Source organism: Octodon degus, unplaced genomic scaffold (genome assembly GCF_000260255.1).
Source record: "Octodon degus isolate 3935 unplaced genomic scaffold, OctDeg1.0 scaffold00025, whole genome shotgun sequence".
Classification (NCBI taxonomy): domain Eukaryota; kingdom Metazoa; phylum Chordata; class Mammalia; order Rodentia; family Octodontidae; genus Octodon; species Octodon degus.
In genome coordinates this window covers 8,281,631-8,304,842 of record NW_004524601.1, presented here as the reverse complement: position 1 = coordinate 8,304,842, position 23,212 = coordinate 8,281,631, and the positions used below count along the sequence as shown (strand labels likewise).

Below are 23,212 nucleotides of genomic sequence, written 5' to 3'. Positions count from 1 at the left end.
TTCTTTTCTATGGAAGACATTCTGCAGGGCATTACTGTCTTCATATGTGTACTGTAAATCATCAGCAGAACTATCTGGCCACAGAAAATTCTTTCACTACTAATTTTCTGTCTTTCGAAGAGGCTATTTAAATATTTAAAATTCATGCTGTTTTCTCTTCTGTCCTTTGTGCTAACATGAAGATGGAAACTATCATTTCTTGGTTTCTTAAAATGCAAGTACTAATGTGTCACTTTATACCTTGTTTTCTGGTACAGATAGCTAAATCTGTGGGTTTCCTCATAAGAAGTACTGTAATTGTATTCCACAGACGCTATGTTTGCATGTATTTCTGTTCAAAATAGATGTTACAACCTCAGAGATTTCCTCTCTGGCCCATGCCCTCTTTAGGATGTGTTTAACTTTGAAATATTTGGGGATATGAAAACTATTGTTTATCTGTATTAAATTGATTAATTTTATTTCATAACTAGAGGACACAATTTAATTTAAATTCTTTGGAACTTATTGTAACTTTCTTATGGTCTAAGATATGACCTACGTTCTCTATTTCAGGTGTATCTTGGAATCTCTACATTGCTCCTGTAAGGGGTAATTTCCTGTTCATTCTAATGAGCTTAAATTGATGGTGTTCCTTGTTCAGATTTCACTGTTTATTTTATCTATTACTGAGAAAACAATGTTAAAAATCTGTATTTGTGATAGTAAATTTGCTTCTAGATCTTTGGTATTTCTTCTGTACCCCCTCCATTTTTTTCTTTTCTGTCTTTCTTTCTTTCTTTCTTTCTTTCTTTTTTTTTTGTGATAGTGTCTTGCTATGCAGCACACAATGGCTTCGAACTTTCTATGTACTCCAGGTTGGCCTCAAACTCCTGGGAACTGTCCTGTCTCAGTCTACCAAATGCTAGGATTACTAGAATTTATTTTGTTTTTATTTCATATACTTAGCACAGGGTCTACAGGGTCTCACTACACAGATTGGACTACCAGTATTAATCCTCCTGTTTTCAGCCTCCCAACTGCTGGGACTACTGGTGCGCACCACCATGCCCAGTCTCCATCTCAGTGGGCCCTGGGAGTGGGGCCGGCACAGAACATTCCGGTCCTTACATCTGCCTAAGCAGGTGCTTTAATCTGCTGAGCTATCTGGCCAGCCCCAAATTTGAATTTACGAAAAAAACCCAAAACTTAAAATGCACCAAGGGGCTGGGAGACAGCGCAGGTGCATAAGCACCTGCATGTCAAGTGTAACATTCTGAGTTTAATCCCTTGTACCACAAAACAAACAAACCACCAAAACCCACCATAAAATGCACCTTTTGCTATTTTATGGTCAATATCAATCTAATGGTTTGTGTTTTTTTCTTCAATAAGTAGGACAGCAAAGTAATTATCAGTTGCAACTGTGAATACTGATATGTCAAGTTCTTTGGCTTAGAAATGTCCAGGAAATTCATGACCTGGTGAGTGTGGCATGGCCCTGGGTCTGTGTGTGGCGCCTTCCCTCCCCCTGGCACCCCTGCTCTACTTCCTGCCCCACGAGCTGCCCCACACCCTTCCCCATGAGGTCCCAGCATTGACACTGGCTGACCATGAGCTGAATCCTCCGGAATCCTGACCCAAATTAAAACTCTCCTCCCTTCAATTGTTGGTGCCAGGAATGAGGTGCCGGCCACAAGCGAGGTGATGAACACACTAATTGAATTTTAATTTTCTTCTGCTTGTTTATATAAAAAATTGTCCCATGGTAGCATGAAGTATATCAGTTGTAATAAAATTACTTGGCTCCTCAAACCACGAATAATTTTTCTTTTTTAATAAGCCACATAAATGACTATCTTGTTACTCCCAAAGACCTGAGCTCTGTTTACCTTCTAGGGACATACAGAAAGGACATATTCTACTTTAAGAAGGGTAGTAACATTTGAATTAAAATTTCTATTCTCCCATTAATTAATTAATTAATTATTATTATTTTTTGCAGAACTGGTCTTTCTTTAATTTATGCAACTCATGGGGTCAGGGGGATAGCTCAGTAGAATAAGCACTTCCCTGGCAAGCGCAAGGGCCTGAGTTCAATCCTCAGTCCCCCTAGCCAAAAAAAAATTATGCAACTCATGACTTGCAGTGTGTAGGCCAGTTTCCCTCCACACTTCTCCTACATGTATCTTGTATTTAATTGTGCAAAGTGTTGACAATTCTAGAGGCCCCCAAATCCTAAGCTGTTGTTTGTGTTATTATTATTATTATTTACCTATTTTGACTTTTCCCTCAAAACCTCCAATAGGAATTAAAAAAAAAATAAGAAAACCTTCCTTTTTCATATATTTAAGGATATTAGTCATATGAATAAAAATTATAGTTATATACTACTGAAATGCTAAAATAAGAGAAGTGGCATTTTTTGTTTCCTATTTACAAAACTAACAGTTGAATACTATATGTGTACCCACATCACAATGCAGAAATTATGTTCTGATTTTAGGAAGGAAATACATTATCTCTGCTTTCTTTTAATTAAGTGTACAGTGCTACTGAAAAAATTAATTTTATTTGATTTAAATGCCAAAAACCTAAAATAAAGACTGAAATTACACTTACACATAATAGTTTTTTTTTTTTTTAAAGAATAACTCAAAAAGCCTATGCAATGCTGGGGAGATGGCTCAGTGGAATAGGCGCTTCCTTGGCAAGCGCAAGGGCCTGAGTTCAATCCCCAGTTCCGAAAGAAAAAAAAAAAAAGCCTATGCAACAAGTTTATGACACAGCACATGTAATTTCATACTGAAGACTTCAAAAGAGAAAATCATTAAGGAAAATTTAATTTTTATAGTTAAGCTAGTTTGCTGAAGCTTGACAAAGCTTCTTTAGAAATCACACGTAATTTATCTTCTGCACAACAGCGAAGCATAATTTAAGGGATTGACACAGTGACTAGGCATGTGGTTCTGTCGTCCTTTAAACTTGACTGATGTCACTTACGCTGGTCTGAGTTAGATCTAAAGATTCTCAGTGGATTTAAAAAGAGAAGAAAGAAATGAACTCAAGAAAGAAAGGAAGGAAGTAGGAAAGAAAGGAAAGAGAGAGAACAGCTTCATATCGTGCACAGTAGAATTCCCTTTGAACAAGCTGCAATGCAGACTTCATGAACTATATCAATTACATGACCACTAGAAGCAAAAAGTAGTTGTTACTCCTAGCCGAATTAGAATCATTTTGTGCATATTCATAAAATAGTTTTAAATTAGTCTTTATTGAATGTCTGAAAGAGAGACATGTACTTTTTATTGGTAAGTTAAGAAAACTGGTTTGCTCTGCTCTATGGACACCAAATCCCAGTCGGGGAAGCCTGAGAAGAGCTTAGCAGGTGACTAAAGGGGAACAGAAATCTCTAACACTACTCCACAGGTTTGCTGACAGGAAGGACAGGAAAAAAGGCACTAACTAATGAATTTTGGTTAAGAGGGATTTTTAAAGGAAAGATATATTAAGGTGTCACTGTACGTTGAAAGAAATGCTGGGGCAGAGGGGACCACAGGCAAGGGAAGAGGGGAAGGGACACTGCAGAAGAGAGGTCCCTGAGAAGAGACTAGGTCTGGACAAATGGGCAGGGGAGATCCTACAAGGGGAAGCTATCTTCTGTGGACACAGGGATGCCAGGGCAAGTGGGCACAGGCGATGCCCCCAGAAAGAGAGGCGGAAGCCATCCCCGATGGCATCCGCTGTGCTCTGTTGCTTTCACTTACACTTAAGGAGGTCATCAGCTGGGGGAATATGGTGCAGAAGAAGAGGAAGATACGGAGTGCTTGAGGAGAATGCATGCCAATAAAAAGAGGAAAGCCCTTCGAGGTCCTTCTTATACTAACTTGTTGCTTTCCAACATTGCACTCAATTCTGTTAGTAACTCTTTGATGAACAAAGATATATCCGTACTGCCTTAGGCTTCTCTAAGTCACCGGCACATCAGTGTTGGCAGCTTAAATAAATTTTGGGATATAAAGAGTTTCATTTGAATCTTCAAATAGACTACCATTTGCGTTAACTTCAATCAACTTATTGTTTTGTTGTTTTTATTTTTTATTAGCTCCTATTTGTAGTACATAGTGCAGTGTAATGGTGCGACGCTGGTGCACCTAAGTAACACATCTTGGCGCTTTTTCATCCCTTTCTACCTCATCCCTTCCATGTCCCTCCATCTTTTGTTTCCCTTCCTGAGAAATCTCTCTCTTCCTTCATCCTATGATTTATTTTGTTCTTCAGTTTTATGGAATGTCAAATAACAGAAGTCATGTGATGGTTAAGTCAGTGTGTCTGCTTTAATTCACCTCCTATCATGGTCTCAGCGTGCACCTCGTTTCCTACAAATGACTCAAACCTATCCTTTACGGTGGAGTAATGCTGAGCTGTGCCTCAGTAACACATTTTATTCATTTACTTATTACTGAACATACAGACTGCTTCTAAGAGTTATTAGGAGTTGTACTGCTATAAACATGAGTCCACGTAAGTCACTGCAGTAAGATACATTTAAGCTTTTTGAGAAGATGTCTAAGAGGGGAATACTTGGTTCAAATGGCATTCGTATTCTTAGATTTTGGGGGAATCTCCATACTGATTGCCACAGTAGCTGTACTAGCTTATATTCTCACCAATAATATAGAATGGTTCTTTTCTGTCTGCAGTCTTGCAGCATTTGTCATTGACTTTTTTTTCCTTTGGTGGTACTGGGGATCGAACTCAGGACCTTGCGCTTGCCAAATAAACACTTATTCCACTGAGTTAACACCCCAGCACCCTGTTACTGATGTCTTAATGCTATTTTGATAAAGGGGTGTCACAATCTGGTAAAAACCTAATAGGACTAATTTATGTCTTAAACATTTTCTATTCCCTCAACCACTTACTAGTTCAACTTTCATGATACTTCTCCAGGATTTCTAAGTAGCCTTCTAACTAGCTCATTTCTGGACCCGCCAACCCGCCGCTTGCAGATACATTTCTGGTGTGCCTTACTCAGGGAAAATCTGATCATGTTACTTAAAATTGAAAATGAAATGCAGTAACCTAGCGGCAGCTCTGCACTTGACAAAACTGAAGCCTAATTCTAGGAGAGCCAGCCAGGGGCTCTCTAGGTTCTTCTTCCTTCTGAAGTGAGCAGCCCAGCCCGCCGCGCTCGCAGGCTGGGGTGAAGATTAAGCACGGGAATGTGTGAAGCGGCTCTGCCCCCTCTAGGTTGCTCTGCTAACCTGACGTGTTATCGCGAACAGAATGTGAAAGGTGACGCAAAGTCACTCCCTTACTCCGTAAGAAGGATTTTGGAAGAAGTCCAGAATGCCTGAGCCTCTCAAACCGAATTTCTGGCCTTGTCGATGACCTTATAATGACATTGGACTACAATTTTTTCTTGGAGAAAGGAAGTAAGAATCATAAAATAGCATAACAAAATGGAGATTTATGGAACCCATGGAGGAAATCTTGCACGAAAATACGCAAATTTGTCTCATTAGTGAAAGAATGGAGGGAGGAGCAGGTACAAGATAGATGAAAAGCTCTGCCGATGACCTCAGACATTGGTCCTGCCCCTGCCCCCCGGGGGTGGGGGGACTGAACAAAGGCCCAGTGCACGCCAGGCAAGTATTCTTGTGTGGAACTACGTGCTCAGCTCTCCTTTTTACTAACTGATAAAGACATTGTCTCAGTTACTCTGCTCTCATTGCTGGGACAAAATACCCAACACTCAAAATGAAGGAAGGAAGTTTATTTAGCTCACAGTCAATGGAAGTTTCAGTCCATACTCAGCTGGCTCCAAGGCAGGCTGGCACATGGCAGAGGGCAGCAGTTCATGGCTAGGGCAGGGAGCACACAAAATGGAGGAGAAGCAGCAACAATGGTCACAGAGAGGAAATCTGTCTCTCTGTCCCTCTTACGTTACATTCAAGCTATCCACTCAGGAGGGGTACACCATTCACGCCTGTAATCCCAGCAATACTCAGACCCATAATCCCAGCTTTGGATCACTCATAGTCCCAATGGATCAAGAGTTAATCGCAAACTCTAGAAGTTCCTGCCCCATGACTTTATGAGGCGTTGGGGGGATAACTAGACACAAACCATAACAGACAAGGATGAAATTAAGAGCTTTATCCTTTCCTTTTTGTACCTACTTTCCTATGGGTGCTGTTTTTGACTTTAAGTCTAAAAAAAATAACTTTTCTACCTCACACATGCAAGTCCAAAAGAAACTTCAAGATAAAATGTACAAAGTACATTGAAACTTGAAGATAAAATGTATGAATGATGAATATATAAAATAATATACATATAAATGTATTATTTAAATATGCAACTAAGGGTAGGTCAAATAGCTCAGTGGATTAAAGTGCCTGCAAGCAGGTGCAGGGGCCGGGGGTTCGATCCTCTGGCCTGCTGTGCCAGTTCCGCCCCTGGGGTACACTGAGACAGCAACTGAGACTGCGTGTTGTCGCATGCTCCTGTAACCCCAGCTCTTAGGAGGCTGTAAACAGGCCGATCACTAAAGAGTCTGACCTAGTAGTGAGACCCTGAACACCCTGGAGACCCTTCCCTAAAATAAACAAATAAGAATAAAAATATAAATATGTAACAGTATAAAGAGGCCAATGAAATGGAATGAGCAAATTTTAAGAGGTCACACCATTTCATCAAATTGGTAGTTACAGCAATAATTTTTTGAATTGTCTGTAATACTTTCTAGTCTACTTTTTCTATTTAAGGATAATCCCCTGGTTCTTTCCAAGTACAATGACCAAAATAGCAGGCGAAAGGTCAGCATCAGAAAGATGAGTTTAAATCTTTTGCTAGGTACTTTCTGACCACCTCGTTTGACCTCCTGCTTGCTCCGTGTTCATGGGGAGCAGCTCTGCGTGTGGGCGGGTCTGGAGAACAGGCTCCGGAAGGCCAAGCAAGCCGCTAGGGAGAGGAGTGTCACGTGACTGCACTCTGCCCAGGGCATAAGTAAAGTACTGCGGTTGCTGGGCCGTGCTTTCATCCCACCGGGAGAGAGAGCTCCACCCAACTGCAGCTTTTTGTTTTCTGACTCTTGCCTTCATTTCTTCATCCTCCACTGTCTGACTCAGGGAAGCAGGAGCTCTGCACTGGACATGGCACATAGTAAGACATTATGCCTCAGGGGCTGGGGAGATGGCTCAGTAGAATAAGTGCTTGCGTGGCAAGTGCAAGGGCCTGAGTTCAATCCCTGGTTCCACAAAACAAAAACAAACAAACAAACAAACAAAAAAGACATCATGTCTCATGTGCCCAGTTTTCCTTCTATTGGCTCCAGTGGGGAGTCAGCCAACTCTTGCCCATCTTCCAGTGTGCAACTACCCCCCAGCTGGTGGCTTCAAACCTGTCACTTATGGTCCAAACCTGTAATCCCTCTTGTACTGTATTATACAAGAATCTGTCTTTGCTAGCAGGTCCTAGGGCTTAAGTTTCATTACCTCCAAGACAAAGTGCATTACCATCCATTATTTTAAAGCAACATACAAAGAGGAAGCAAGCAAGAAGGAAAACACCGATTCTTCAAAATCTAAGGACCAAAAGTCAGAATTATTTGATTCCAGGTGTGAAAGAAAAAACAACTATCTCCCGTGAAGTTGAAAAAAGAAAAAAGAAAAAGGAAAAGAAAATGCAAAGTCAAACAAAAGCACAAAATGACCCAGGGAAGCTGAAACTCTGGGAGAGGTAAGAAACTGACTTTGAGCTGATCAATGCGTCTATGGACGGAACCATTAGCTCACTCTAAAACTGTAAAGCGAAAAGAACGAACAATTGTGGAAAAGACATCTAGATTACAAACAAACAAACAAACAAACAAAAAAACAACTGAGAGGCTTTGTCTACTGTCGCCTTTCTCCAACCGGTGGGAACATCTTCCTGCTCTCGTCTGCCTTGGGCACACAGTCTTTTAGAGACCAACACCATGCTTTTAGTTAAGTTGCAGAGTTCTGATGGAGAGATATTTAAAGTTGATGTTGAAATTGACAAACAGTCTGTGATAATCAAGACCATGTTGGAAGATCTGGAAATGGATGATGAAGGAGATGATGACCCAGTTCTTCTACCAAATGTTAATGCAGCAATATTAAAAGAGGTCATTTAGTGGTGTACCCACCACAAGGATGACCCTCCTCCTCCTCCTGAGGATGATGAGAACAAAGAAAAGCAAACAGATGACATCCGTGTTTGGGATCAAGAATTCCTGAAAGTTGACCAAGGAACCGTTTTTGAACTTATTCTGGCAGCGAACTACCTAGACATCAAAGGTCTGCATGCAAGACTGTGGCCAAAATGATCAAGGGGAAAACGCCTGAGGAGATTCACAAGACTTTTAATATCAAAAATGACTTTACTGAAGAGGAGGAAGCCCAGGTACACAAGGAGACCAGTGGTATGAAGAGAAGTGAAGTGTTATGCCTGACATTGTAAAAGTATAAGGATTGTTCCAAATACTAGTTGTACTGCTGTTTATAATTGTTAATATTAGACAGAAAAATGCAGCAACAACACAATTATATTAGCATAATATTGTCCTTATTGCATGTGTAGTTTGAGTTACAGATTCCAAACCAATGGCTGAATTACTTCTAGTCTGAGCAAAAGTTGATGGTTTTCTTTACTCTGAATAAAACTGAACTGTGGGTTCTGCAGAAAGTTGACATTTTGAGCTTTCCTTCTTTGTGTAAAGTGATTTCTGCAAAGGTTATTGTCCAGTTAACTTTAGTGAGCTTTTCAAATTTGGCATTGTAAATAAAACAAGTTGCAGAAGTTTTCTGCAATAGAATTAACAAAATACTATCTTTATTCAGAGGTTGGAAACTGGAAAAAGGCTATTTGAAGTAACTGTTTCAAGTGGGACTGTTTAGAATGTCGTCCAGCCTCCTAGAGTCAAGCAGTATTGCTGGTACAGATCAGCCTGCATGTAGCAGGACTCCCTTAGTTGGACCTGAGGACTTGTTTGTTTTTAAATTTTTAATCTCAGCTTTGAATATGTTGCTTAGAGACTCGGTAACTACCGAGTTTGTGGTGTGGGGGAGAAATGTAAGTAGACAAGTTTGTTAGCTTTTCAATTGAAGATAACACTTAATTAAAAAAAAAAAACCTGCCAAGGTGTTAGACAAAATTTTGGTTCCATTATATCACCAAGGTTCTCTAGAGATGAGTGGGAAAAATACATTTTATAAGATTAATAGTATTCTCTTCACAAATTTCATAATTAGACCAATTTTCTAAATTTTAAAAAATTCAAATCACTTCCATTCATAGTTCCGTCAAGATTCATAGATCTTTTTATCTTTAAATACCTTGTATGTAGCTTCATTCTAAGATAATTGCATGGCGTCATATTATTTCTGTCAGATTTGGGAAAAAACCTTCACGTTTTGGAGATCATTGGTGTTGGCTAAACAATAAAGGTTCAGGACTACTAGGTACTGTATATTATTTATTAAATGGTTGCTTAAATGAAAAATTGTATTATCAAAGGGCATATATTCTAAAGTTTGCAGACATAAAATATGATTTTATGTGTGTGAATGAGTGAAAACATGTTCATAAGTATAAACACAAGAAACAAGCCTTTTAAAAGGTCAAAACATTTGTCTTATCACACTCTGTGTTGCACCAAGAAAATAACAAAATAAAAACATATTTTATGTTTTGCTCATATCCACAACCATGTGCTCTAGCTAGAAGCCAGAACAGTTATGGACAGGATTTTAAAAGTCCAACCTGATTAAGATACAGTCCTTTGTGGCTTAAGATCCCCTATTGCTTTAATGAGAAAAGTACAGTGATTCACCCGGTATTGAAGCCCATTCCCAGACCACCCTCTCCGCTTCCGTCTCCAGCACCACCGCTTGCTTTCTGGGCTACAGCCATGCTCACAGCTTGCCCTGGATTTACACGTGATGGTGGACTGGTCTACAGGGCTCGATGTCTGAATCAGGCGGGTCACAGGGCTCAGCGGCTACATCAGACCATTCAGCAAGATGGCTGTGCCTCCCTTCCTTGGCTCTGTCACCGTCCCAGGCCCTCGCTTTCTGCCTCTACACATTCTTAGCTCAACCGCATTCTGGAAGGCCGGTTTCTCTCCTTCTGTCCCAGGCTTTCAGCATCAAGCCATGTGTCTCATTTTCTTCTTCTTCAGGGGATGGAACACGGGGCTTCCCTCATGCCAGGCCAGGGCGCGCCAGTGCAGGATGTCCATGGCTCTGGGCTCTTCACCTGCTTCCAAGTCCACCTAGTGTGCGGCTTGAGAGACGGCAACACACAGTGGCCAGAGAAGGACCCTGTAGTGCTTGCGATTTTCAGGTCACTTCAGTTTTGTGTAACAACGAGACATGATAAGAAATCCAGATGACGAAAATGAGTGCGAGGACTCTGGGCACCTTCCAGGCCAGTGCTAAGGCGCTGCCAGGGACAAGAGCACTACTGCGTCTCTGGATACTCTGTGCTTGACTGGGTCACAAACCTAGCTCTAAGGAGCGGCTGAGCAGCGTGCCACAGAGCAGACTTCAGGCTGGAGTGTTCATCTGCAGGGTGGAGACCCAGGAGGGCTATCTTTAGATGCTGGGAAGAGTATTCGAGACAGGCGAGAGAGGCCACTTGGCAGGTTACACTGGAGAGGTGGCAAGACAGGCCCGGTGAAATGTGACTCAGCAAGAAAACAGACAGAGCGTGCTGAGGGGCTGGGTGCAAGGACGCAGTCACCAGGCCAGGCTCCGCTGTCAGGTCCCTGAGTAAGCACAGTGGGCGGAGCCCAGTGCCCACCCAACGCCTGTCCAAAGAGCTGCGGTGAAGAGCAGGGAGAGTGACACGTGGGGCCTCCAGGTCTGGAGGATGCACGACACTGCAGCATAAACGTGCCATACCTGGCCCGCCTGAGCCTTCAAGGGGAAGAAGCTGAGAGCCCCGGCGGCAGTCTCTCCCGCGGTTCCTTTCTCCAGGACCTGCCAAGCACTCAGCTCCCAAATGGTGGCCGTGGAGTAGAGAACGTGGCAGTGTGAAGCGCCAAGTCACCAAGAAAAATGGCAATGATGTGGCACTCGATTGCTTTTGCTCAAGCGCAGGGAAAAAGAGGTGAAGGCCAACAGTATGAATGAGAAGGAGTTCTGAAGCAGGTATCAGGTGGTAATGCCAGTGGTTCAAAAATGACAATATGCAAAACAATAATACAAAGTGTTCTGTAGATTTATGTGAGGCAGGAGGACAGAAGTGGACAAGGCTCAGGCAGCGCTGTGCTCCTGCCAGGGTAGACAGGAGGCCACTGTTGGGACAGTTAAGGCAATCTACTCGCACTCATTCAACTGGGCTGCTGCTGACAGTGGTTATCGAAATGGCAAGAGCAATAGTTTCTGTATCATAAAGTAGACCTGATTTTCCACCCAAGAACATGCAAGAAGTATTTACTCACAACCATAAGTATTTTAAAAATCTGTTCACATGAACATGTTTGTTCGTTTATCGATTTATTTGCAGTGTCAGAGCCTGAAACCAGAACCTTTGCATTAGCCTTTCCCACTTCTTGACATTTTGAGACAGAGTCTTATAAAGTTGCTGAGTTGCGCAGACTAGCATCCTCCTGTTTCAGCCTCCCAGACACAAACATGTTTAAGAGCTCTTTACACAGAGCCTTTCTGGCATAAAGACTGGATTGTGGCTGACTCAGGATATCCCCAAATAGAAAAATATATATATATTTTCCTATCATGAAACAATTTCTGCCTTCTGCCCAAATTTCTTCCCACATGACATCCACACTGTCGCTTTCATTTTCCCCCAAAGTTGCTTAGATTTCTTCAGGCATATTTGTATTTTTAGATCAGATAAAATGAATAAGGAAGCTGTTTTCCTAAAAAATATGCAGTGTGATTCAAAGAAAATGTTAATGAAATGAAAAACTTAAAGCTGTGTGAAATACCGATATACAGAAACTCATTTTGTCTCTACTCAATTGCTTTTCTTTGTGCATAAGGAGTATTCCTTTTAGGCGATCATGTGACTGTGTAAGTCCTTACAGTGACAAGATTTTTAAACAGATGGGGAGATGGGGGAAATGTATGTAATGGGAGGGAGGATTTCACATATGTTGGGGGCCTGGACAGTAATGACACCTTTACTATTCATTGTTCAGGGTAAGCGCCTCCACACAGAAAGCCCTTCCACTAACATGGGGCAGGTAGTCAACATGAAGAGGACTCTGCCCTCCCTAGGTTGTTAACTCCATGTCGCATATGACGGGGTTATCTTCCACAGCGACAGTTTTATTCCTCCTCTGCTCTCCACTGCCTGACAAGCATTTCAGAGAGAAAGGTTGCTAACCGTATTCCTGGGTCTACAAAGAATTCCAAATAAAACACATACCTTAGCTGTGCTCTTAAGAGGGTGAGATGACCTAGGCAGCGATTTGTTGGTCCACACAAGGGTCAGTATAAAGCATGGAAGAAATATTTGGTGAGGAACTTCCAAATGGGAAAGATGTGTTTTTAAAACAGCTTCTACTTTATAGCAGAATATACCTGGCAGAACCCCAAGGCAAGGTGAGGGTGCTATAAACAATGAAGTTTCCTTAGTGAAAATTGCTGCATATTGAGAGAACTCTGTGGGTGGAAAAAACCAGCCAAGAATGTCACCTGAACTTTTTTTTTTTAAAGCAGGTTTCATACCAGTTTTAATGAAACTGGGAAGGATTTCAATTTTCTCAAGACAACTTACTTGGATTTAACTCCTATTTAAAAGCCCGAAATTGTGTATGATCAGAACACCAACATGAGATTAGAAATAAAATTCAGAATCAGAAATTCAGTAAAATTAAGAAGCCAGTTGGATTCTGGGTATACAGAAATGTACCTTTAATAACCCACTCTTCTGTCTAGTGCATCTGTTAAATGCTACAATATATCCTTATCCATGATTACTCCAGAAATCAAATTAAGAACAATCCTCATTTGTTGGGTAGTATCTAAGGAAAACACAGGAAAACAAATGCTAGTCAAAAGATTAATGTACTTCTCAATATATATATACTACATTAACCACTCCTTCAATCTTTGGGAAACAAAATTAAGATTAAAAATAAGGTGTTGTGCAGCCTTAGTAAATATTCTACAGGTTTGAAGATCCTTGTCAGTATGAATGTGATTCAAGTCTGCAAATCTTTGCTACATTTCCTTATAGCTATCTAGATAGAAACATCTCACATAAAAACGATCTTTATTCCAGGACAGATGAGATTCCGAGTGGTGGAAGAAGATTTAGGTACCTCTGAAGGTTTCTTCTCACCCAGTCACATAACTCTCAGATGGTTCCATGCCTGAAAGCATCACCTGAGATCTCTCATCCAATAAATCAGAGAGTCAGCCGGCAAGAGTGGGAACCCAGAGTAAATTCATGTCTACTTTCCTCCGTGAAATCCACCATCTACTAAGCTGGGAGGTACATTAATATGTCACTTGGAGTAGTATGTTTAACCCCAAGTACCAAAGATTCTAAGTTTTGGGGTGACCCGAGCCACCTTAGGAATGTCAACATTTAGCTTTAATACTTTAAAACACAAAGTCCAAGCCATGGGGAGGTGACAAGCAGTGTCCCAAGTTTTATCTCTGAATTACTTGGAGGAATCTTATTGGAATACAGAAAATCTCTTTGGATGGGGTGATCAGAAAATGTTTAAGAAATATTTGCTGATAGCTGATCAAATATATAAATATCTCGCGGGCTGTGGTATAGCTCAGAGGTAGAGTTCATCCTTAGCATAAAGGAGGTCATGCATTCAATCTATAGCACTAAAGATGAACCCACCTATCTTTTAAATGGTAGACGTCAAATGCTCCAGGTCTGTGTGGTGTGCTAGAGCAGTAGGCTTCCACCTGCAGCAGTTCAAATTTACACTAATTAAAACTGTATATATTAGAAATCCAGGAGCTGGGGAGATAGCTTGGCAGTCTAAGTGCCTGCCTGGTGAATGCAAGGACCTGGGTTTGATCCCCAGTACTGCACGCTGTGCCAGCCCTGGAAGCCTGGGTGTGTCGTGCTGGCCACCAAAACCAGGCATGGTGGTGCACACCAATAATCCCAGAGCTGCAGGCTGAGACAGGAGGATCACTATGAGTCTGAGCTGCATACTGAGACCCTGTAGCAAATAAATAAAGATTTAAAAAATGAATAAAATAAAATAAACTTAGAAATCCACTTCTCCAGCCTTACCATCTACATCTCAACCAGCCACCAGCACCATAGGGCTGGCGGCCTCCTGGATGGGACAAGGTAGGCAGCGAGTGACCGCAGCCCAGTGAACTCCACAGGGCAGAGTGCTCTAGAGAAGCCTTCCTCTAGCACGGAGCATGACAGCCTCTCCCATCTGTCTTCCCAGTCAGGATTTGTATTTTAGAGTCTCTCAGCCCAACTGCAATAAGTGACAGCACACCTGACACCTGCATCTTCCCGAGTTAGAGAGACCATGTTACTGCAGATCGATGGGCCACAGGAGTGAGTGTGCCGCTCCTGCACATGTTGATCCCTGATTAATGTATGAACAGAGCAGAAAGTCTTAATCAATTAGAGCTTACATCCTTACTCTACCTCAAGGGCTTCCTCCCACTTTATTCTTTAAATACCTTGATGATACGTGCCAATGGTACCATGGTCTAGACCTAACAGCACAGAAGAAAAGGAGAAAGCATGGCAGAATGGCTGTGGCGACGATGAATCCCTCCGCTGTGTCCGGGGCTCTGGCCACCGCCTCTGAGCTTGTGCCTGCAGTCTGGTTCTGGGCTCCTCACTCATCACGGGTGGTGAGAGCTGTGCCGTAGAGTACGGCCTGCGGGCTTCTCACGGAAATGCTTCCCTCGCACGGAGCCTCATTCTTCCACATAATCTCAGTCACATGAGTTTAAATAGAGTCTACACTGTGACCCTGGAGCACTATATCATTTGTAATAGGACAGACTTTATCTTGGAGAGCTAAAATTTTCTTGCAAAAGAACGCCTTTCTAAACTGACATCCAGAAGCCTCTCATTACCAGCAGATTGAGAGAGGAGATTAAAGCCAAATGAAGGCACAGAGACTTAATTCTGTGTTTGCATCTAGAAGCAGTGATAAGCTCGGGATTTGCCATTACCTTCGTGTTTCGGAGATAAAAACGGGTGTCTGAATAAATAGAAGCTTTCAGCCTCAGCAGCTGTCAGTAACATATTTCACCCTAATTGCAAAATATTTATTTTAAACATTAGAGCACACACTGACGAAGTGAACCTCAGCTGGCCAGAGGAAATTTCCAAGTGCTTACTTTTCCAGATTAATTGCTACGATGCACAAGAGACTCAGGATGACATTTGATTCTATGTCCTTTATACTTTGACTTTGGGTTCTGTACTTGACAAAGGAAGGAAGAAAATACAGGTAAGATAAAAGGAAAGAAGGAGGGAAAGAAGCAAAGGGGGCAGAAAGCAAGGTGTAAGGAACAAGTTCTGCTAGGTTTTGGATGGAGAAGGTCAGCAGACGATGGCAGGTGGACCGAGGCAGAGCCTGTGCAAGGCGCTGGGGTCATGGGGTGCATCGCTGGCTTTGAGTCGGGGGCCACAGTCTGATAGGAAGATGTGGATCAGCAAAGCGGGGCAGGGAACTGTGGGCACCCTGCTACCTCCAGAATGGCTGACCAGGCACCGCACCTGGGAGCCCACTGAACCTCCCCTACTCTCAAGCTGTGGGTGTCAGGTGTTGTGGCTCCGTAGTAACGGAAGACCAAGAACTTTCATGACCTGGCTGCAAGTAAGAATTATTTTAATTTGCTCTGCGCCTTTGCAGTCACATAAAACTTCTCACACAGTAGGAAATTAGAGAATATTTGCTGAAGAACAAGAAAAAAATAAAATCAATTTTGTCTGAAGCAAGAAACAGGATGATTTTTCAACTTACTAAGTATCAGCACATACTTGCACGGGTATGAGCTTTCGCCTCTCAAACATGAACTCCTCTATCTGAGAAGCTAGCTCAAGCACCGCTGCCCCCTCCTCCCGTTCTTTCCAATACCTTTTCTGCTTTGAACAGAAATTTTCAGATGAACCAGTCATTTTCCTGATATTTGGGAATATTTACCATAAGAAAAACTTCCTTGAATATTTAAGAATGAAATGATGTGAAAGAATCAAAAGTAGATACTGAGTTGTTAAGTCATTGATACGGGCCAGCTCTTCCTCATGACCACTCTACGGATCAGCACCTCTCAGACTCCTGCTGGATGTAAAGAAGAGAAGGCAGTAAGACAAATGAAGTTCCTGCCATTGTGGAGGTTATCGTGAGAAAATACTGCAGGTCCAGGTGAATACTTTAAGATTATGCACCGCACACGCTTCTCTAAACTCAGCGAGTCTCTTTATTCATGGTGCCTGACGCCTTTAGCCCCACGACCCCCCGGTCACCAGCACCACACAGGAAGTGGCGCAGAGAGCAGGTCGCAGAAAGCAATTCTGTGATACTGAGTGTGGAGAGTCTTGGAGCTGGGCGGGGCGGGGGGGATCTGAGCACAGATGCTGAAGTGGCCTGCGGCCGTGTGCGGCAGAGCCTAGGTGTGGAGCTGAGGGGGAGAGAAGGTCAAGCTCAGCGCTGGGTCTCCTCACCACACGCCCTCCGTCCTATGCAACACCCTGAGCAGGGCGAGCCGAGCCTCAGTTTGACCCTTTCCCGACTCTGTGCATTTCCTTGTCTGCTGCGAAGAGTTCTGCTGTCTGAAGCTGATATCTAAATGGTACCATGTCACCGTGCTGACGCGCAGGGTGACAATGCGTGAGACAGAGAGAGGCGTGTGAGACAGGGGACTGGATGGCAGATCAAAGGCACTTTCTGACCAAAAGGTGGAAAATAGCAGTTGAGAGTTTTAGCAAATGCACTTAAGAAACTAAAGGAGCTTCTCAGGCATTTATTAGAAGCTCATTCAAACCCTTAGGGTTATTGAAGATTTTGTGAAAAGCACCTCTTAGCTGACCAACTGTCAATTAGCAAAGGAGAAAATGCCTCAAGTAGTCCATTATGATGATGATCAAATAAACGGGCTTTGATTACTATAATAACGGTGGTTTAATGTATAAAAAACTCCAGTTTTAGATATGAAAGGAATTCATAACTGGTGATCATCTGTAAAATCTACCGTGGAAACATACGAGTACAATTACCCAGCGCTGCCTATCTGTTTTTTTCTTCCTCTAACTTTTCAGGTGATCTATTATAATGAGAAATAAAAATCATTATGGCTTGATCATGGTAATCGGATTTTCTGGATGGCTTATTAACCGTCCAAGGATGTCTTTCTTCTAATTCTTGATCATTATATCAGGCAATAATTAGGCTGGCAGTGAGGAATGACAATTACACGATGATGACAAGGCAGGATGTTTAGCTTTGTTCTCAAGTTTGGGTACACGTACATATATGTGTTATATCTATATGAATATAAATGAATATTAAGTACAGTTTCTTATTAGAAAGACATTGCAACAAATTTAGGCCATTATTTAAATATTTTTTGCAAACTACATCTGCCCCCTGCCCTTGCACAATAAATAAAGCACAGGCTGCAACAGTGTGTCCGGAAGTCCACACTTGCATTTGTACTTCTTAGGGTTGGTATACAGCCTGCCCCCAAAGGGCTCACTGAGTTGGACTCTTGGAAAGGGGCTTGAGCACAAGGCTTCTGAGCTCACTGCTGAGTTACCCACCGGTGAGATTACCAACTGATGGTATCACTGGCGGTGACACCCGGTGGGGCACGCAGAGCAGATCCGAGGGGACTGTCTCTGGTACCCAGTCGCCCGTTCTCTTTGTCTCCTGTACTCCATGAGATGAAGAGGTGATCCCCTCTGCTCCACTCCACCTCCATGTTTCTGCTTCCCCTCCCAGGCCTTGACACAAAGGCGAGTGCGGACTGGAGCCTCGGAAGCCGTGAGCCTCCATTAACCTTCTCTCATTTAAACTCCTTTTCTTTCATTTTCTCTCACAGCAATGAAAGCTGACTAACCTAGTACTAGGCTGAAGGCTTTTAAGGAAAACAATATTCAAAAGTAATGTTTATTTCAGATGTCAGAGCACAGCTGAAAACAGATAAGGGCTGGGATCATGGGAACCGTAGTTTAACTGTGAGATACACTTCTGGTCAAAGAAACCAAAACTCCCCAATCCTTTGCACTGTCATGAAAATGGGGATCCTGCTTCCCCTTGTGTGTATGTGACAAGATTAGAGACAATACAAGGAAAGAACTTGGCTTCGTCTACTGGAAGAGTAGTACAATTCTATTACCGTTTGCCTCTGTGAAGTGGGAGCTATTCCTTCACACTGTTACTTATTTCTGTGGTGCTAGCTACCAAACCCAGTACCTCCTTCGTGCTACGCTGGTGGGGTACCACTGGGCAGCACACTCTCGCTCTCCTTTTCTTCAGAACTGTCTTGTTGTTGGACTGAAATAACAATGGCGGCTAATTTTTATCATGGATGCTGAAGATGTATTACATCAAAGGGGTTCCTCTGATGTGGTCACTGGAAATCCTACAACTTAACCTTACGGATGCTCTGAATTGCATTCTGTTTGGTGGGCATTTGACAAAGCAACCTCATTCGATCTCAAGGTTTCAGACAAATCTCAGAAGCATACAGATGAGACGGTATAATGTAAATATAGAAGTCAAAAAAAATTAAAAGTTTGACAAAAATTTGATCTACAATTAACTGTATCACATTCTGGACTGAAAAACACATTTTTGTTAATGTTCTTCAAAATCTGAACAGACAACAGACATGCCTCTCACCTCTGTGACGCTCCTCTTCTTGGGAACAGTGGTGGCGTTCAATGGGGCCTGGGTGAATACAGCTTCTTTGTACTCTAATTCTACTTAGGGAAACACACACACACACACACACACACACACACACACACACACCCCACATACATGTGTGTATCCCAGAGAGCTGCTGGTTTCCCCTAAATATACACTATTCACTTCACCATTCTGAATCTGTTTCACATCTCACTTTAATGAAAAATCTGCCATGTAATTGCCAGATGCGCAGTTAGCGGCGGCCTCCAGCTGTCAGTCACCCTCAGGACTTACCTCAGCTCCAGCTCCAACCGCGTTTCTCTGGCACCTCACAGGGGGTGCAGTGGGGGTGCTGGGGCCCAGCCACCACCCGTGCCCACCATGAGATGCCTGCCACCGGGCAGCACCTGCTCCGGACATGCACCCTGCACCGACCTGCCCCTCCTCTCTTCTTGTGCCATTCCCCAGGGCCACGTCTGCACCACAGCTTGAACGTCTTAATGGCCCTGTCCTGCTTCCTCCTTCATTTATATTTTCCTCCCCAAACTCATCGTCTGCCCTCGCACATTCGTCTCTATGTCCACTGTCCGAATGTCTCAATAGACTCACACGTACTAGAAAGTGAGCCACGAACCTGAGCAATCAAAGCTGTCGCTCTGTCCTGCAGACGAGGGACACGTATACGGAAGAAGTAAACTCTGTACCTGGAGCCTTGTTTTTGCAGCATTAGACTCCTGTTAACATGGGTACACATAAGCCAATGATTAAAGCCTAAAATCATTTTCTTTCTCCAATTTTTTTACGCCTCAGTCCATCCCTATTTAAGCTTTGAGTAGCTTTCTAAAACACATTTATTTGGTAGCTTTTTGAAGATCTAAGATATGCTTCATTTTCTTACAAGCTTTTTGATGACCAAAAGCACTGGCACTATTTTGTACTTGTAAGATCAAGGTGCACAAATAATGCTTAGGATGATACAAAAACGTGTGAATTTGATACTGCAAGAACTATTAACTTCTGTTAAACTAAGAGGTTAACGTTTTCAGAACTGACCTCTCTCTGACACTACACGATGGTAATGATGGTGACAGAGCTGACGCTAGAGAAACAGAATTTTATAAACAGCCGAGCAGTGTATACGCTTCAGAGTGACTTAGTGTGGCTGTAAGTTAGAAACACTCTACCTAACGCACATCAATTAGACCCCATTATGGTGAGCTTTACTGCCGTAAGTCATCCAGGAACATCTGCGTGTAGTGGAGCTTGTGTTATGCTGTGAAAAAAAATCTATGGGGTATTTCCAGGTACACGGTACCTGCACACAGTTTAAATGTATTACTTTAGAGTGCAGCTCTCATGTGCCATGATTTTTCCTGTTTGCCTAAAATAAAGACCTGAACTTCAAATCTCTTTGCCAAAGCCAAAGTGTGCTCACGGGGGCGACTGACTTCTGTGGTCAGAAGCTTACTTGATTTCCTGATCTTCACCTGCTGCTTCTCATGACCTTATTTTATTTATTTATTTGGTACAGGGTCTCACTATGCAGCTCGCACTTGTAGCAATCCTCCTGTCCCAGCCTCCCCAGTCCTGGGATTACAGGTGTGCGCCCACACGCCTGGTTTCCGTAGCTGGCGCGGCATGCCCGGGCTTCAGGGGCCTGCAGGGCAAGCCGTACCTGGGGCCAACCCCAGATCACTGCACTTGCCAGGCAGGCACTCACACTGCTGAGCTATCTCCCCAGCCCAGACACAATATCTTAGAAGATACTGACCTGTTAAGTGCGGTGTTTGAAGGACAATCTTAAAAGAAACATTCAGTTTTGTTTGTGCTGACGGAATGAAGTACTTTTTAAGTTAGCATTCAGTGCAATGTTACTTAGATGATACAGAAATGTTATAAATAGAATTTGTGTTAATAATTACAATGAACGAAAAGATATTTTATTATGTAGATAATGAAGACTGCAGGCAAATCTCCTTACCGTTCATAATGCAGTGCTAGGGCCTACCTGAAGCGCGTATAAATAACAGAAAAAGCAAAATGATGCCATTATTCTAGTAGGAGCTTGGTGGACAGCTTGCTGGTTTACTAGAAATCTACAGAAAATGCAGTATGCTTTGCAGCTTAGTCTTGAAGCTGTCTCTGAAAAGTTAGGTAAAGACTGTCTATCTTAATAGTAAGCCCAGAAAAAGAGGGCTCCATTCTTACATATTTTGAGGTTTTGTTTCCTTAGCAAATTTCTTAATAAAGATGGAAAAACTGAAAGTAGTTTCCCTCTAGCCATATTAACTCTGATTTAAGAAATATAAAACAGTCAGCCATAATGTTGAGCTAATTTATTAAATTCCTATGTCTAAAACTTAATTTTGAATGAATTAACTGATAAAAATATCAGGCTTGGGCTGGCCAGATACCTCAGCAGAATAAAGTATCTGCTTAGGCAGAGTGCAGCGGCCACGGTTCGATCCCCCATGTGCCGTGCCGGCCCCACCCCTGGGGCACACTGAGACAGTGATTGAGACTGGGCACGGGGGCGCGGGCCTGTAATCCCAGCGCTTGGGAGGCTGAACACAGGAAAATCACTACGAGTACAATCTGTGTAGTGAGGCCTTGTAGACCCTGTACTAAAGAGAGAAAAAAAGAAGAAGAAAATCAGGCTTTCTTCTTATAGAACGTAGAAGCCATAACTACTAATACACTGCTGGGGTGCAGGGGTGACCGGAGCTGATCTCAGCAGTAGAAAAGGCCCACTGCTTCATAATCAGCTCTGTTGATTTCAATTTTCGTACTCTGGACACTTAGTACAAAGAGACATAATGGGGGGAATGTTCAATCTTCTACATGAGCGTTAAGATTTTACTTTTAGTTCCATCAGGGACAGCTTTCCAAATGTACTACTGTTTGGGTTGTTTTTCCCCTCTCCTATGTGCATAGGAGTTTTGTTAACCAGAGAACCTGACTTCTCACCCCTGTGTCTGCTGCTTACCATCAGCAGAGTCTTCTATCTGCTCGTTCCTGCTGAAGTCACAGGTGGCCTCTGTGCTCCGAGCAGGGCCCTGCTCCCAGCAGCCAACGAGGCCGAATAAAGTTAGAGTGAGCACAGTGGATAGACCTAGCTTGCCCTTCTTCCCTTTTGATTTTCCAGAACAATTACCTGCATTTTAGAGCTATCCAAAGGACCACTGGATACGTAACATCACGGTGACTCGGTCTGCAACTTAGTACTTGTCATCATTTTTAACTTTCTTTTATCAGAAGGTTACTGCTCTCTATTCCTTGGGTTATATGTGAAAACATATAACATATAAACATATAACATCCTCGTAGATGTGTGGTTGCTAATTAATTATTTTAGAGTAAGCTTTTGTTGAAATTACTTTGTCCAATTATCTGCTGGGATTCTGCAGAGAAATGATGTCCCTGAACAGCTGAATTTGTATCCTCTTACCTCCTGGTAGTGTTTATTTTGATGCATTCCCCAGACATCCCTAAAAACCAAATTTCATCTCCATGTGTTACATTGTTAATTTTCAGCTATGAAACACTTTCAAATAAAGAAAAAATGAAGACGATGAAAGAAGGCCAAACAAGAGTATCTTACCCTGTAGGTTAAGTTTCCTATGTGCTGGAACAGGTCTACACTGCCAAGATTTCTATAGCTGATTTTATTTTTTGAGACAAAATCTTTTAACTGCCATCTTTCTATTCTTCCTTAACACTGGTGAGGCTCTGTCCACCTAAAAGAGTTTGCTTTATGAGCAATCGATACTCTGATCAGTTGTATTATGTTTATGTTGTTATACAAATAATATAATAAGAAATTTTCTCTAATAGTGAAATAATAGGTAGCTGCAAAACGTGGCCGAGAGTGCTGAAGGATAATTTTGTAGTTAGCACTGAGAGAGGGCAGAAGAGGGGCTGAAGTGACAGCTTCTGTTTACTTTTGTCCAAGCTCCCGTGTCCTGCACAGCCCGGCCCAGTTCTTTCCATTTGAACTCAATGGCAGAACAAGCAATTCTCCTTAACGTAAGTGGTTCTGGGCCAGGAGAGAAGCCAAACCCGCAAACTTTCCTGCAAATGTAGAAAGCAGCAACATGGCCTCGAGGCTGCTGGCACTTTCTTCTGGAAGAAGGATGCAGATGTTGATAAAGAAAAATGTCCTTTTCTGGCATTCTGCAATTATAAATCCTTGATGAAGTGAACTGAATTAAACTTCTCCCTCTGCTATATTAATTTGGCTTGCGTATGGGGAAAAGTTATTTCAAAGTCGAGAACTAGAGAAAAGCCAACCCTTCTATGAGCTGATGCCACGTGTAGTATTTAGGCAGCTCATCGGCTTTCCAAAAGCACGAGGTACTGTATACA

At 42.5% G+C, this 23,212-nt stretch overlaps 1 protein-coding gene and 1 pseudogene across 1 annotated transcript in view; one reads left to right on the top strand and one right to left on the bottom strand.

The window, feature by feature from the left end:
* Positions 1–23,212, bottom strand: part of Tmeff2 (transmembrane protein with EGF like and two follistatin like domains 2) — a 251,043-nt gene that overhangs the window by 117,069 nt on the left and 110,762 nt on the right. The gene's annotated exons all lie outside the window — the stretch shown is intronic.
* LOC105741826 lies at positions 7,964–8,469 on the top strand (annotated as a pseudogene).